The sequence below is a fragment of the Lampris incognitus genome, chromosome 1, assembly GCF_029633865.1.
Source record: "Lampris incognitus isolate fLamInc1 chromosome 1, fLamInc1.hap2, whole genome shotgun sequence".
In the NCBI taxonomy this organism is placed as follows: Eukaryota; Metazoa; Chordata; class Actinopteri; order Lampriformes; family Lampridae; genus Lampris; species Lampris incognitus.
The window spans coordinates 50,074,755-50,088,402 of record NC_079211.1 but is presented as its reverse complement, the minus strand read 5'-3'; the positions used below and the strand labels follow the sequence as shown (position 1 = coordinate 50,088,402).

Below are 13,648 nucleotides of genomic sequence, written 5' to 3'. Positions count from 1 at the left end.
GCGTCATGTACTTTACCCGCTGAACGCAGAGTTCCCCAATGTGGAAAGGACGCGTACAATCTGCCGAAGACCGAGAGGACCAGGGAGTACTCCTTGGACCTTAAAGACAAGTAGATGTCTTCCACTCAGCTTTTCCCTTCATCCGGACGTGTTGACGATTTCCCGCCTGTGTTTCACTCGTGGTTTTCATCGCCTTGACTCGCTTCATTCGTCAGCCATCACCCGGGTTCCCGCCATGGATGTATTATAGACTGGATACACCACGGGGAACGCCCCCCCCCCCATTCATTCCTATGGAAGTCGCTCAATGGCGCATGAAGCCAGTGCTCAGTAGCGCATTTAATAGGGACCAAGCTCGGTACTGCACCTGGGGCCAAAAAGACTTTTTCACGTCCGCCAGCATGGGGAAACAGACAATAATTACGACGAAGGAAACTGTTTGTGGCTACTAACCAAAGTCGGAATCATCTCTGTATATCGTCAGGTTTTGACATCTGAGTGTTTCTTTCTGTTCTAATTCGCCATTTAATTCACCACCTACCTTTAGGAACCTACGTCTGGGCGCCGTTGATGTGCTCGATCTTGCCGGCCCCAGCCTGCATGCACGCGCGCCCAGCTGATCAGTCATTGATCACCATCCACGCTGATCAACGACCCTCCAGCGATCGCCACAGAGTGTATTCCAAGGTAAAATTCGAATATAGGCCATACAATGATGTCCATTAAAACAGATGTATATTAATTTCATATACATCTGTTGTTTAATATGGTATGTCAGCTAATTATGGTCTGTTTCTGACCAACGTCCTTGCCACCGCTGGGGCCAGCGCATTTACAAGCACATCCCACACATTCTTTCCGGCCCCAAACTGCAGTACTGAGCTTGGCCAGTAATCGCGCACTGACTTCAAGATGGCTGCCGGTTCGTGGGGGCTTGGTTCCAACTCATGGTCTGTGTGTAACAATAACCAATGCACCTGCTATTTTATTTTACTGCGTGACGTAGTCAAGTGAAACGGCCATTTGTTTTTGGTCACCACGCTCCCAAGCATCGACTCAGGCCTGCAACGTTTTATTTTGAAAAAAGAGACATTCTTTTGTTTGTTTTTTGCAGTATTGAGGGTGTGTGTGAGAGTGTGTGTGGGCCTTTTGGGTAGGAGGTATATAGGTAACGAAATAAGAAAAGTGTTTAAAGTCAAATGGGATTTAATTAGAAAGCCCATTATCAAAAGGTCAATACATTTAAGTGATGTGAAGTATCTTGTCCTTTGAAGAATTGTTATTTTTTATTATTGATTTACATATTTGTTTTTTACATTTACTAAATTCATAATTTGCATTTAAAGTACTGTGTGTGTCATGTTTACATTTCATGAAGGTGTATTTTGGGTTAGAAGTATAAATACTGATTAAAGAAATTGTTCATGAGGGAACAAATACTTTAAAACATAATTCTTAGTAGGATTAAACAAAAGTAGTATATCTATATTCCTGCTAAGTGGAGGCACCGTTGCCAATTAAAACTTCATTTTTGTATAAAAGAAAAAGGGTTAGCTTAGGAATTTCATTTATTGTGCACAGGTTAGCACGGCAGCCATTTGTTAGAAGTACCCCAGGGCCCCGCCCATCGTACTACAACCCCCAGGTATACAGTGAAAACTATATAGCTACGTGGGACGGGTGTTACACAGAGATTTGTTCAATGAGTTTGATGTGTGGGTTTGTTGATCACTTCAGAATATTGTTAATCGTTTATCCGTATGCTATATCGTGCTTATTTACATTTTCGAAAAAAAAATCATCATTCATTCATTTAAAATCTTAGGAAATTTAGCTTCCCCATACCTGATGCCATAGCACCTTCTCAGCAGATATTCATTGATATTTTCCATCTGTTGTACAGCAAACATAGTGTACATCACTGTCCTCGTTCTGACACTTCATTTAAACTCGGGCCTTTGCAAAGTAAAATGACTTGTATGTTTGTTTTACATGTCAGTGGTCTTAGATTTACGGTACTTTTATGATAACAATACTAATAATTACTTGTGCTTACGCTTTTCTTTATCTTTTTTTAAGATAATGATGTTTTGTTAGTGGTGCATGACTATTCCAAAAATCAATATCTGCTAAAAGTAAAAGACTTCATGGAATTACAGGGAAACTTCTTATAAAATGACAGTAATAGATGTTAATTATGTAAAGATAATTACTATTTTTGGCAGTTTGTTGTCAACCTGACAGTACTTTCATGTTTTTCAACAGACATTATCTGGCGCAGTGCACATTTAATAAACACCAGAAAATAGGCGTCCTGATGGCGCCCCCCTCCAAGTTATGGGTCGTTTCCGAGGAGAGTGAGGAGCGTCGTGTGTTTGAGGAGGAGGATCCCACCACCCTCTTCCTCGATGAGGAGCCAGCAGCGGCGCATCGTTGCCCGCTTGACGACCAGTCACAGCAGCCTGACCACAAGCCTGAAGGCAAGAAACATAAGAAAAAGCCCCCTAAGACTCGTCAGCTCCACCAACCTGACAGTCAAGGGAAAAAGCCTGAAGGCCTGCAAATCACTGTGCAGGGAGGCAGGAGACCGGTGAGTCGTGCTACACCTGAACAGTGCTGCTTTAAAGTGAGGACACCACTTTATACACAAGTTTGATGCCAACTGACCTTGTTCTGGTTTATTCTGTTTTGAAGTGTACAATGAGACAGCAGGAGACAAGGAGAGAAAGACCTTTCACCTCCGGAGAGCGAGAAAAGACCTGGAGTAGAGAGAAAGACTACAGGAGGGAGAGACCCAGTTCTCCTGCTCTTGCGGAGAAAAAGAGGAGTGAAGAAGTGAATCGGCTGGAATACCAGGTGAAGTTTTTGGCTGGACAATTCGACTACACCTGCGATAAAACTGTGTTGCTGCAGAGGGGTCTCCAGGAGAAGGAGGCCAGCTACAGGAGGTTGTGTGAGGAAAAGGAGCTTATCCTCAAAGAGAAGGACAAACACCTGTATGAAAACGAGGTCCTTCATAGTGACTCTCTCTCAAGAGAGGCAGAGATCCTCAAAGCACTCACAGATAAGGATGCCAGCACCAGGATCTGGGAGGAGGAAAAAGAGACTCTTCTCAACAGCAATGATATCCTCCTACGGGTATGATCTCCTATTTTAAAATGTTATTGCTCACTGTTAAGACTTTAAATGGTCTTGCTCCTACATATATTTCTGATTTATTGGCTTGGCATATGCCCGCTCCACCATTAAGACCTGCAGATGGAGCCCTGCTGGTGATTCCAGGTCTGGGTTTGTGATAAAGGGTTATGGGGCTTTTGCTGTTAGAGCCCCCACATTTTGGACCTCTCTTCCTGCTGAACTAAGACAAACCAAGTCTCTAGCTTCTTTTAACTCTCGTCTTGAAACTTTTCTTTTGTGAAAGCTTTTACAGATGTGTGATATTTGTTTTTATCTATTTATATATACTGTTTTATTTTTACTCTTACTTATTTGGGCTTACTCTTATTTTTGCCTTGTCTGGTTAGAAAAGTGCTATATAAATAGGTATTATTATCATTATTATCATTATTACTACAGCAGGTGGAGGTCTTGAAAAAAGACGCCGTCCTCTGGGAGTGTGAGGTTCTTGAACGGCATGCTGCAGAGAAAGAGGAGGCGTTCGCAGCGGTCGAGAAATACTTCACCTCCAGGTTCTCTTCGCTGAAGGAGGAAACTGAACAGAGGATGGCAGCCTCCCTCCACCAGGTGGAGGAACAATTTAAGACCCACCGCGACCAGTGGCAGCAGGAGAAAGCTGGTCTCCTCAAAACCATGGAGGAGACCAAGCTTGCCCTGCCCCCAAGCTCAGGAGGAGATACAGCTGCTGAAAAGGAGCAGTGAGGAGCAGGAGCAGAGATGGGCAGGTCTTTTGAGTGAGAAGGAGGAGGAAAATGTGCCATCAACATGTTCTACGGCGTCAACATCTAAGGCTGATAAGAAAAATGAAAAGGAGCTGGCAAAGAAGAGGAAGGATGAACTTAAACTCCTCACCAAGAGGGAGAAGGAAGATAAGAAGCTGTTGGCCAAAATGGAGAAAGAGCAGAAGAAGGAGCTCAAATGTTTGACCAAGTTAGAGAAGGCAAAGAAGAGGAAGGGGTGCTTTAGTTTTTTCTTCTAAACTAAACTGAGCACACCATCACAGCCTGTCAGCTACAAAAAATAAAAAAAAAAATCATAAAAAATAAATATATACACACACACACACACACACACTATATGTACAAAAGTATTGGGACACCTGGCCATTACACCTACAGGAGCTTTTATGACATCCCATTCTAACTCCATAGGCATTAATATGGAGTTGGTCCCCCCTTTGCAGCTATAACAGCTTCCACTCTTCTGGGAAGGTTTTCCACAAGATTTTGGAGTGTCGCCGGTAATTTTTGCCCATTCATCCAGAAGAGCATTTGTGAGGTCAGGCACTGATGTTGGATGAGAAGACCTGGCTTACAATCTCCGTTCTAGTTCATCCCAAAGGTGTTGGATGGGGTTGAGGTCAGGGCTCTGTGCAGGCCAGTCAAGTTCTTCCATATCAAACTCACCCAACCATGTCTTAATGGACCTTGCTTTGTGCACTGGGACACAGTTCTGCTGGAACAGAAGAGGGCCCTCCCCAAACTGTTCCCACAAAGTTGGAGGCATAGAATTGTCCCAAATGTGTTGGTATGCTGGAACTAAGGGGCCTAGCCCAACCCTTGAAAATTCTATGCCTCCAACTTTGTGGGAACAATTTGGGGAGGGCCCTCTTCTGTTCCAGCACGACTGTGCCCCAGTGCACAAAGCAAGGTCCATTAAGACATGGTTGGGTGAGTTTGGTGTGGAAGAACTTGACTGGCCCACACAGAGCCCTGACCTCAAGCCCATCCAACACCTTTGGGATGATCTAGAACGGAGATTGTTAGCCAGGTCTTCTCGTCCAAACATCAGTGCCTGACCTCACAAACGCTCTTCTGGATGAATGGGCAAAAATTCCTACAGACACACTCCAAAATCCTGTGGAAAGCCTTCCCAGAAGAGTGGAAGCTGTTATAGCTGCAGGGGGGGGGGGCAACTCCATATTAATACCTATGGAGTTAGAATGGGATGTCATGAAAGCTCCTGTAGGTGTAATGGCCAGGTGTCCCAATACTTTTCTACATATAGTGCGTGTGTGTGTGTTTGTGTGTGTGTGTATAATTAAAAATATATAAATAAATGATATGAAATATCGTCAACATAATGAATGATTTTAGACTTGTTCTTGTTTTCATGTGACGGGTGTGATTTTATCTATCAGGGATTGTTAATTTTCTCTCTAAAGTGCAGTAAGATTTATTCCACATGGTTTCCAGCTGATCCTGTATTTACCAGACCATCCAGACAGTTGCTTATCATACTATAATGGAAGGAACTCTGTCTGTGTCTGTCTGCCCTTCAGTCTTCTCGACAACCGCTCATCCGATCGACTTCACACTCGCTGGGTGTGTTGCTGAGGATCCACGGAAGTGCAGTGTCGAGTGAAGTTGTTTGAATGAGCGGTTTGACAACATCAAAGGACACAAACACACACACACACACACACACACACACACATACATACATACACACATACAGACACGCATTCATACAGACAGACGTTTTTCCTGTGGCGACCAGACAAACAGCGCCACCCTGCCACTGCAATAGTGGTGGCTTCTGCCACATCTGTCAGGGGGGCACTTGTTGCAATGATGGCTAAGGTGACCCCCCCCCAATGGGTAAGTTAACCTAAGTCACCAAACTAACTTGACATTGTCACATTGCATTGTACCATTTATTTTTTCTGGTCACCTCAAGTAGCAATACCACCAGTACACCACTAGATGGAAACATAAGACAAGGACTGGCCCTGAGCCTAAATACTGTACAATATTTGTGGACTCCTACATACAGCAGTTCATTGTAAATGTATTGAAAAAATTAGTTTGGCTCTCCAACGACTGAACAATCCCCTGTTGTCATCAACATGGGCCCAATATGCTACGGGCCTTCTACAGAGACACAACCGAGAGCATCCTGACTGGATGCTCCACCGCCTGGCATGGGAACTGTACTGCCCACAACCACAAAACCCTGTAGAGGGTTGTGTGGACGGTCCGGGACAACAGCAGATGTGAGTTTCCCTCCATCCAGGACATATACAACGATGTTGTGTCAGCAAAGCCCGTAGGATTATCAAAGACCCCAGCCCCCCCAACTATGGACTGTTCCAGCTGCTACCATCAGGCGAGCGGTACCGCAGCCTCAAAGCCCGGACCAGTAGGCTCCAGAACAGCTTTTACCACCAAGAAACCAGGCTTTTGAACAAAGACCATTAAAGACACTAAGCCTGGTGCTGGACTGACTGGTACTGACCTATGGTCTTCAGCAGATCATCAGTTTACACACACACACACACACACACACACACTATTTATTGTTATTGCTGCTGTTTTGTTGTGTTTTGTTGTTATTGTGTCGTTGTTGTTGCTGTAGTGTTGAGGAGCTGAAACACAAGAATTTTACTCTCTTGTACTTGTATAATGAGACGTAACAAATCAAGAGTCTTGAACCAACAGATAAACTGTCACCTCTGTTTGGCCTCATAATCAGCTATGAATGTGGACACACACCTGCTTTACCCTTCATCACATATCAGTGAGTCAGGTCTTCACTCTCACAGTCATCTGCCTCAGTCTTCATCACAAAGCCTTGCTTTCTTGACAGCAAGACTGACTCCAACACTCCACAAACCCCCACCTCCCAGAGGAGGTGGTGGCTGTTCAGAAGGGTGGTGTTTTGGGGCAGAGTGGATTAGATCTGCCCCCAGTAACTGAGTTTCATTCCAATAAGGAACCAGTAAAATGTTCAATTCCTCACCTTTATTACAAATGACCTTTCATGAAAACCGGTTCAGAATGAAGCGTGTTAAAGTGGACTCTGAAGACCGTCTCCCTCCTGAGACACTAAGGAGAAAAGGACTTGTAGCGACTGGCTGGACAGAGGGACCGAGCTGGGAAAGAGGTGCAGCAGATAAGGGCGATCAAGGATGGAGATGGAAATGTGCTGACAAGCGAGGAGAGTGTGTTGAGGAGGTGGAAGGAGTACTTTGAGGAGCTGATGAATGAAGACATGTGTACTTATTGTGTAATAATACACAATTTATATAGAAAATACAAACAGCTGAGTGGGTGAGCAGCTGTAATGTGCAGTAAGTGGGGTTCAGTATTTACTGCACATAAACACTCATTTCATAATCCTGTTGTGTTATAAGACGTCACATGTGATGAAAACAGCTCAACACCACCTGGCAGTGAACCACCGCCTCCAACACCATCAACAAGCACTGGAACCAGAAGGTAAACACACTTCACACAACACAACACAGGCCACCTGTGATTGTGCTGCCCAGTTACACATATGCTGCTTTGCTTTTTGTGCTGCACATGACTGCATCTCCACCCCATGCTGCTCCTTTCTCACTTAACAGTCCTGCTACACACGTCTCCTCCACCACACTGTCCAGCTGTTTGTGGATATTGTCTTGTGTGGTGTTTTCACTCTGTGGTCATGGAGACACACTACTTCATCTAACTGTGTACATGTACACAGCTGCTGATGACAATAAAGTGGAGTTTGAACAGACCACAGAGCTGCAGATGAGTCCAAATAGACTTTCACACAACAAAGCTCCACCTTGCTGCTGCACCACATGAACTCTGCATTTTAATAGTGTGTCTGTCCCACAGGGAACAGGAAGAACATGGAGAAACGGGACGACAAGTTCCTCCAGCACAGCCAGAAGATGAACGAGTCACTCTTAAACACAATGGAGCGCACAACCAATGCTGCACTGAGCCTCATGGACCCACGTGGACCTGCAACAGAAACACAGCAGCAGGGACTTCACACAGGTTCAGCCAACACGTGTGTGTGTGTGTGTGTTCATGGTGGTTCAGGTGTTCTGCATTGATAAATTATACACAAATATAAAAAAATACAAGTTGTTTAATATGTTTAATTCAATACAATAAAAAACTGAATAACAATTGAATATTTTAGCCATTTTATTTATGTAGCACATTTTATTACAAGTAAGCTCAATGTGCTTTACATTAGAAGACAACATATCAAATATAGGCATAAAGCTTACATAAACATAGGGAACATAAACAATGTAAATATAAGAATATAAGCATGAGTAAAATGCAGAAACTGATCAATGAAGCATACACCCAACACACATTAAACACACCACACAACTATTACAACCCCAAAACACACATCTTTGGTCACACTGTCTGTATTTGTGTGTTTGTGTGTGTGTGTGTGTGTGTTCAGAGTGATCTATCATGTCAGCAGGTGTGTTTGGGCAGGAGTGTGAGTGTTCCTCCAGGACACAGGAGGCATCTCTACCTCCTCTAGCTAACACGCACACACTGAGTAGTCAGGTGAACACAACACAAACCCAACATGGAGAGGTTCAGTGAATGTGGAGGTGAAGGTGTGGAGGTGTTCAGTGTGTCAAAGGAGACTCTGTAGAAGGACAGAGTTCCAGCAGACCAGTCCAGATACACCCCTACTCTGTCAGAGGAGGAGGAGATACACATCCCTGTTCCTCTTTTATTATGCCAGACACTGTATCTATCACTACAGCAGAACAGACTCCAGGATGTTTCATTCCATCCAAGCAGACAGTCATCACCTCCTCCTCTCCTTCTGATTCCTCTGTAAGTCACTCCTATATAAACCTCTCCTTCCCACTGTACCTCCATGTAACAGCGGTCAGTCAGACTCTCTCTACATAGAACCTGTCTCCAGGAGTCAAACCTGTCTGGATGATCAGGATACGACTGCTCCTCTCTCCCCCATGTCACCTTTTTGTTGTCCTCAGACAGAAGGAGGTCTCTGTGTGCTGTGTTTGGGTCCAGTGTGAATTCACAGGCATCTGATGGAGACAACAATACACAATACAGCAGCGGTTGTTGATCTAATGTTCCTCTTCTGTTTGGTTTGTGTTGATTTAGTCACAGGTTGGACCTCATCTATCAATATGTTCATAAATGTGTAAGTTCCCTCGTATCATGTTATGAATGATACTGCCGCTGTATTTATCACATGTTCTGAGGCATGGGCGACATTACGGGGGGGCAAGGGGGGCATTGCCCCTCCAACTCACAAAGAATAATTAAAATAATATATCACATAATGTAATTTAAAAATATACAAATATTATTTGCTGTAATTACACCTACGAGTCGCTGGGGGCAATGTAACGATATGAAGCGAACCATGTTATCTAGCTTTGGTAGGCTAATTGAAAATGTCCAAACGCGGTAACATGTTGTTAAGTTATTTTCCAAAGAAATCAGGCTGAAGAGAATGAAAATGAAGAATCGCGTCAGGACGATGATGTGTCTCTCACAGAGACAGGCAACATTTCAGAGCGACCTCTGCGAGAAGTGGACAATGCAAAGATGCAGGTTCAGCAGCGAGAAGCAGGCAATGCCATGGTGTTACAACCTGCAGCTCCAGATCCTATTCTTGGTGTAGGAAACTGTTTGGATTTCGTGGAGAACGCCCCCTACCAACCAACCTATTCCGTTATTCCCAGCAGCAACAGGAGGGAGGAGATTTGGAAAGGAATGGTATGTTACCTACCTACCGTGGCTTGAGTACAGCCCCGGGGGCCCGCCGCTGATCGGCCATTCTGTTACTCATGCCGCGCATGTAGTGTTGCTGGCCACAACAAAGAAGAAACGTTTCGAACGGCGGGATTTGGAAACTGGAAGAAGGCATTTGGAAAAATTCAGCGACCATCAAAAATGCAACGCACACATTTCTGCAGCTACGAAGCTGTCCGCTTACATAAATTCATTAAAAACTGGCAGCGTTGCTTCCCAAATCAGTACAGAACATAGCAAGGTAAAAAAAGTAAATGTGTTAAAGTTTTGTCACTTATTTAAAATACAAATTTGACATTGAAACCGCATGTTTTGTTTATTGTACAATAGTTGTACTTTTACATTGATACAATTATGTGATTAAAAAAAAAATCTTTGCCCCCCCAATTTTGGGACCCAAATGTCGCCCATGTTCTGAGGTATGAAGTTTCCATCGTACTCTTGTGTGTATTATGATGAACACCAATCATTCATAAACTGGAAGCACGTCACATGACCTTATTTATCATGAATTAACATAACTGTTCCTTGTTCAGTCCACCTCTGAGATAATGGACTGTACTAATATAGTCTGAATATTAGTCTTAATACTGGTCTTAATAGTGGTCTTAATATTGGTCTTAATATTAGTCTTAATAGTGGACTTAACAGTGGTCTCCATAGTCTTAACAGTGGTCTTAATATAGTCTTAATAGTGGTCTTGATAGTGGTCTTAACATTAGTATTAATATAGCTTTAATAGTGGTCTTAATAGTGGTCTTAACAGTGGTCTTCATATTAGTCTTCATAGTGGTCTTGATATTAGTCTTAAAATTAGCCTTAATAGTGGTCTTAATATTAGTCTTAATAGTGGTCTTGACATTAGTATTAATATAGCTTTAATAGTGGTCTTAATATTAGTCTTAATAGTGGTCTTAACAGTGGTCTTTATAGTCTTAATAGTGGTCTCAATATTCGTCTTAATAGAGGACTTAACAGTGGTGTTAATATCAGTATTAATAGTGGTCTTAATAGACTTTAACAGCAGGGCTCTGGTGAATCAGAATAAACTCAAAAGTCACTCGTCATTCTCAGGGGAAAAAATCATAAATCCGTCCTGTCCCTGAAAAGACGCTCTTGTCAAATCCTCTATAACACAAGGTCGGCCCATTTAACATGTGGACTTTACAGTATTGTGTCCCTTTAAATCTTCTTCAGTCATTAAATGAATATTACACAAGGAACAATCACAGGAAGTCTTTCCAGTAGTCTATTAATCATTCTAAACATTTTATCTCACTTCAATACTGTTTGCAAACATGTTTTTCTCAAGTCTTTTGTTCATCTTTCTTCATATCTCCATATTAGAGGACAAAGTCTGTTCAAATAAGACTATTTAATAAATAAAAGTGAAAGTTTCTGCATAAAAGTAGAAATGTGGAGTAGACACACATCTTACGTGTGGTCTCAGGTTTTCATACATTTCTGTCAGATGGGTGAAAAAGTTGATAAATCCACTTTTCATGTAGAAACCTCAGTATGAAGGAACCACACACACATTAGTGCTGAAGTTCCTTGATAAATGAGACCTAATGACTGTTAATTTCTCAGCAGTGTGATGATGACACATCATGTCCACCATCCTCTTCATCCCCAGTAGGATGTGAATGAATGGATGTCCCACACTGCTGTGTGGATGCACTTTCCATCTAAACAGCTGAATGTGATCTGCTTTGTTCTCATGAAGAAACTAAACACACACTTACACTTCCTCACACCTGGTGTCAACCTGCACACTCCAGCATGGTCCAGCCTGGGGATGGAGGAGAGACATAGTCACACCAGCACATCCTCCATCTAATAAACCTCCATCCAGTATCAGTCCTGTCCACTGTTACAGAAGAACCAGTCTGATGCAGCTTCAGAGTAGGAGGAGAAAATCCTTGTAGAAGCTACAGGGATTTTCTCCTCCTACTCAGTTGTATGATGAGTGAGTGTTATCCAGGCTGTCCATACCTGAGAGAGTCCAGTCTCCAGTGTGGATCCTCCAGTCCAGCAGAGAGCAGCTTCCCTCCTGACTCTCCTGGCTGGTTGTAGCTCAGGTCCAGCTCTCTCAGATGGGAGGGGTTGGAGCTCAGAGCTGAGAGCAGAGAAGAACAACCTTCCTCTGTGACCAGACAGCCCGACAGCCTGAACACACACACACACACACACACACACACACACACACACACACACACACAAATTACTTTCTTTCAGCTGTTGATGTGTAAGAATGTCTCATGAAACATGTTCAACATAATCAGGTTCCTGAATAAGTTTCAGCTTCACTAAACCAAACAATAATAATGGATTATATTTTTAGGGTTTTATCTGGACACCCAAAGCACTTCACAGAGAAGGGGGGAAACTCACCTCAACCACCACCAATGTGTAGCACCACCTGGATGATGCACGGCAGCCATTTTGCAACAGAACGCTCACCACACATCAGCTTGAGGTGGAGAGGGAGGAACCATTGAGCCAATCATACTGGGGGATGATTAGGTGGCCAGATGGAGAGAGCCAGGCTGGGGAATTTGCTAGAACACCGGGGACCCCCAACTCTTTGCTGTAAGTGTCATGGGGTCTTTAATGACCACAGTGAGTCAGGACCTCAGTTTTAACGTCTCATCTCCTACACCACGGTGTCCCCATCACTGCACTGGGGCATTGGCTTTTTTTTTTAAGGCTCAGAGGGGAGACTGCCCCCTACTGGCCCACCAACACCAAATCCAGCAGCAACTCAGTTTTTGGCGTTGGTGCAAGTAGATTTTAAACCTAGGTGCAATGGTGCCACTTGCAATATTACCGTGTTTTTGTAATCATGTGAAAACCAGTAAGAGGAGAACTTGTGTGTGAATGAGTGGGCTTGGTGTATGTGTGTGTGTGTGTGTGATAAAGAGGAGTTACTGCGAGGCTCTCGTGACATGACCAAAAAAAAGACAAAACAGCATTTGGGGGGGGGGATAGCATGCGTGCAGGCCCCCTCCCACAATGCTGCCCCACAACAACAGCCTGAAGTGCACACTGTGCAGGGCAGGTGCACGGCGTGACAGCTGACACGCTTAAAAAGAAGACCGGCAAAAAACCAGCGGACTCCATGTAGCTCTCATTCATGACTGATGGCCACACGGACGTGTCAGCCAAGGAATGGAGATTGTGTATGCACGGATCCTGCAGCAGAGGAGGCCGCTGAATGTTTTGATGGGCCACGTGGAAGTCCAGCACCCAAATGCTCAAGGTATGTAAGGACTCCGACTCCGGTCTGGCTCGTTGTACTCGCACACAGAACACACAACCTCCAGAAATACACACTAGGAATGACTATATACAGGGGAAACCGTTTCTGTGACATGTAAACAGGATAGAGTGCAAAGAAGTGAAGGAGTGATGGTAAATACTGTAACAAGCGTTACTGTACAGTCAGTAGGGGGTTATGTACAGTATAATACAGATGGTTCACACATGAGAGGCACATATTTATTGCACCCATTACTAAAACATTTATTTGTAGGTACAGTGAGTATTTTACTGCTCCAGGGTTATTACAGTGCAACAGTGAGTTTGATGCCAAGGAGGCTGTACAGACGTGGTTCAGTCAGGGTAAAAGAGCTAGAAGGCCCGATTACAAGGGTTGGGTAGAGCCTCCTAGTGGCCCTCAGGGGGATGTGCTCTAAACTACAGGGAAGGCGAGGGGAGGCATACTGCATGAGTTCAGTGTTGACTTGTGTTGTTGTGGTTCTGGTGCTGTAATGACAGTAATGTTACTGACCACATACCTTATGTTTACATTTATAAATGTTATATTTGGTGCCTATGTTTACAAAAAGCACTTTCGAGTTTATGTTTCATTTAACTTATTGTTTTTTTGCTCTTAAGCACTTACCTCCCTTGGTGACATTTAA

The 13,648-nt window shown here is 43.7% G+C and overlaps 1 protein-coding gene and 1 pseudogene across 1 annotated transcript in view; one reads left to right on the top strand and one right to left on the bottom strand.

Annotated features, from left to right (window-relative positions):
* The window catches only part of LOC130110628 (NACHT, LRR and PYD domains-containing protein 12-like), a 571,318-nt gene that overhangs the window by 371,020 nt on the left and 186,650 nt on the right, over positions 1-13,648 (top strand).
* Positions 8,464-13,648, bottom strand: part of LOC130126654 (NACHT, LRR and PYD domains-containing protein 12-like) — an 82,063-nt pseudogene continuing 76,878 nt past the window's right edge.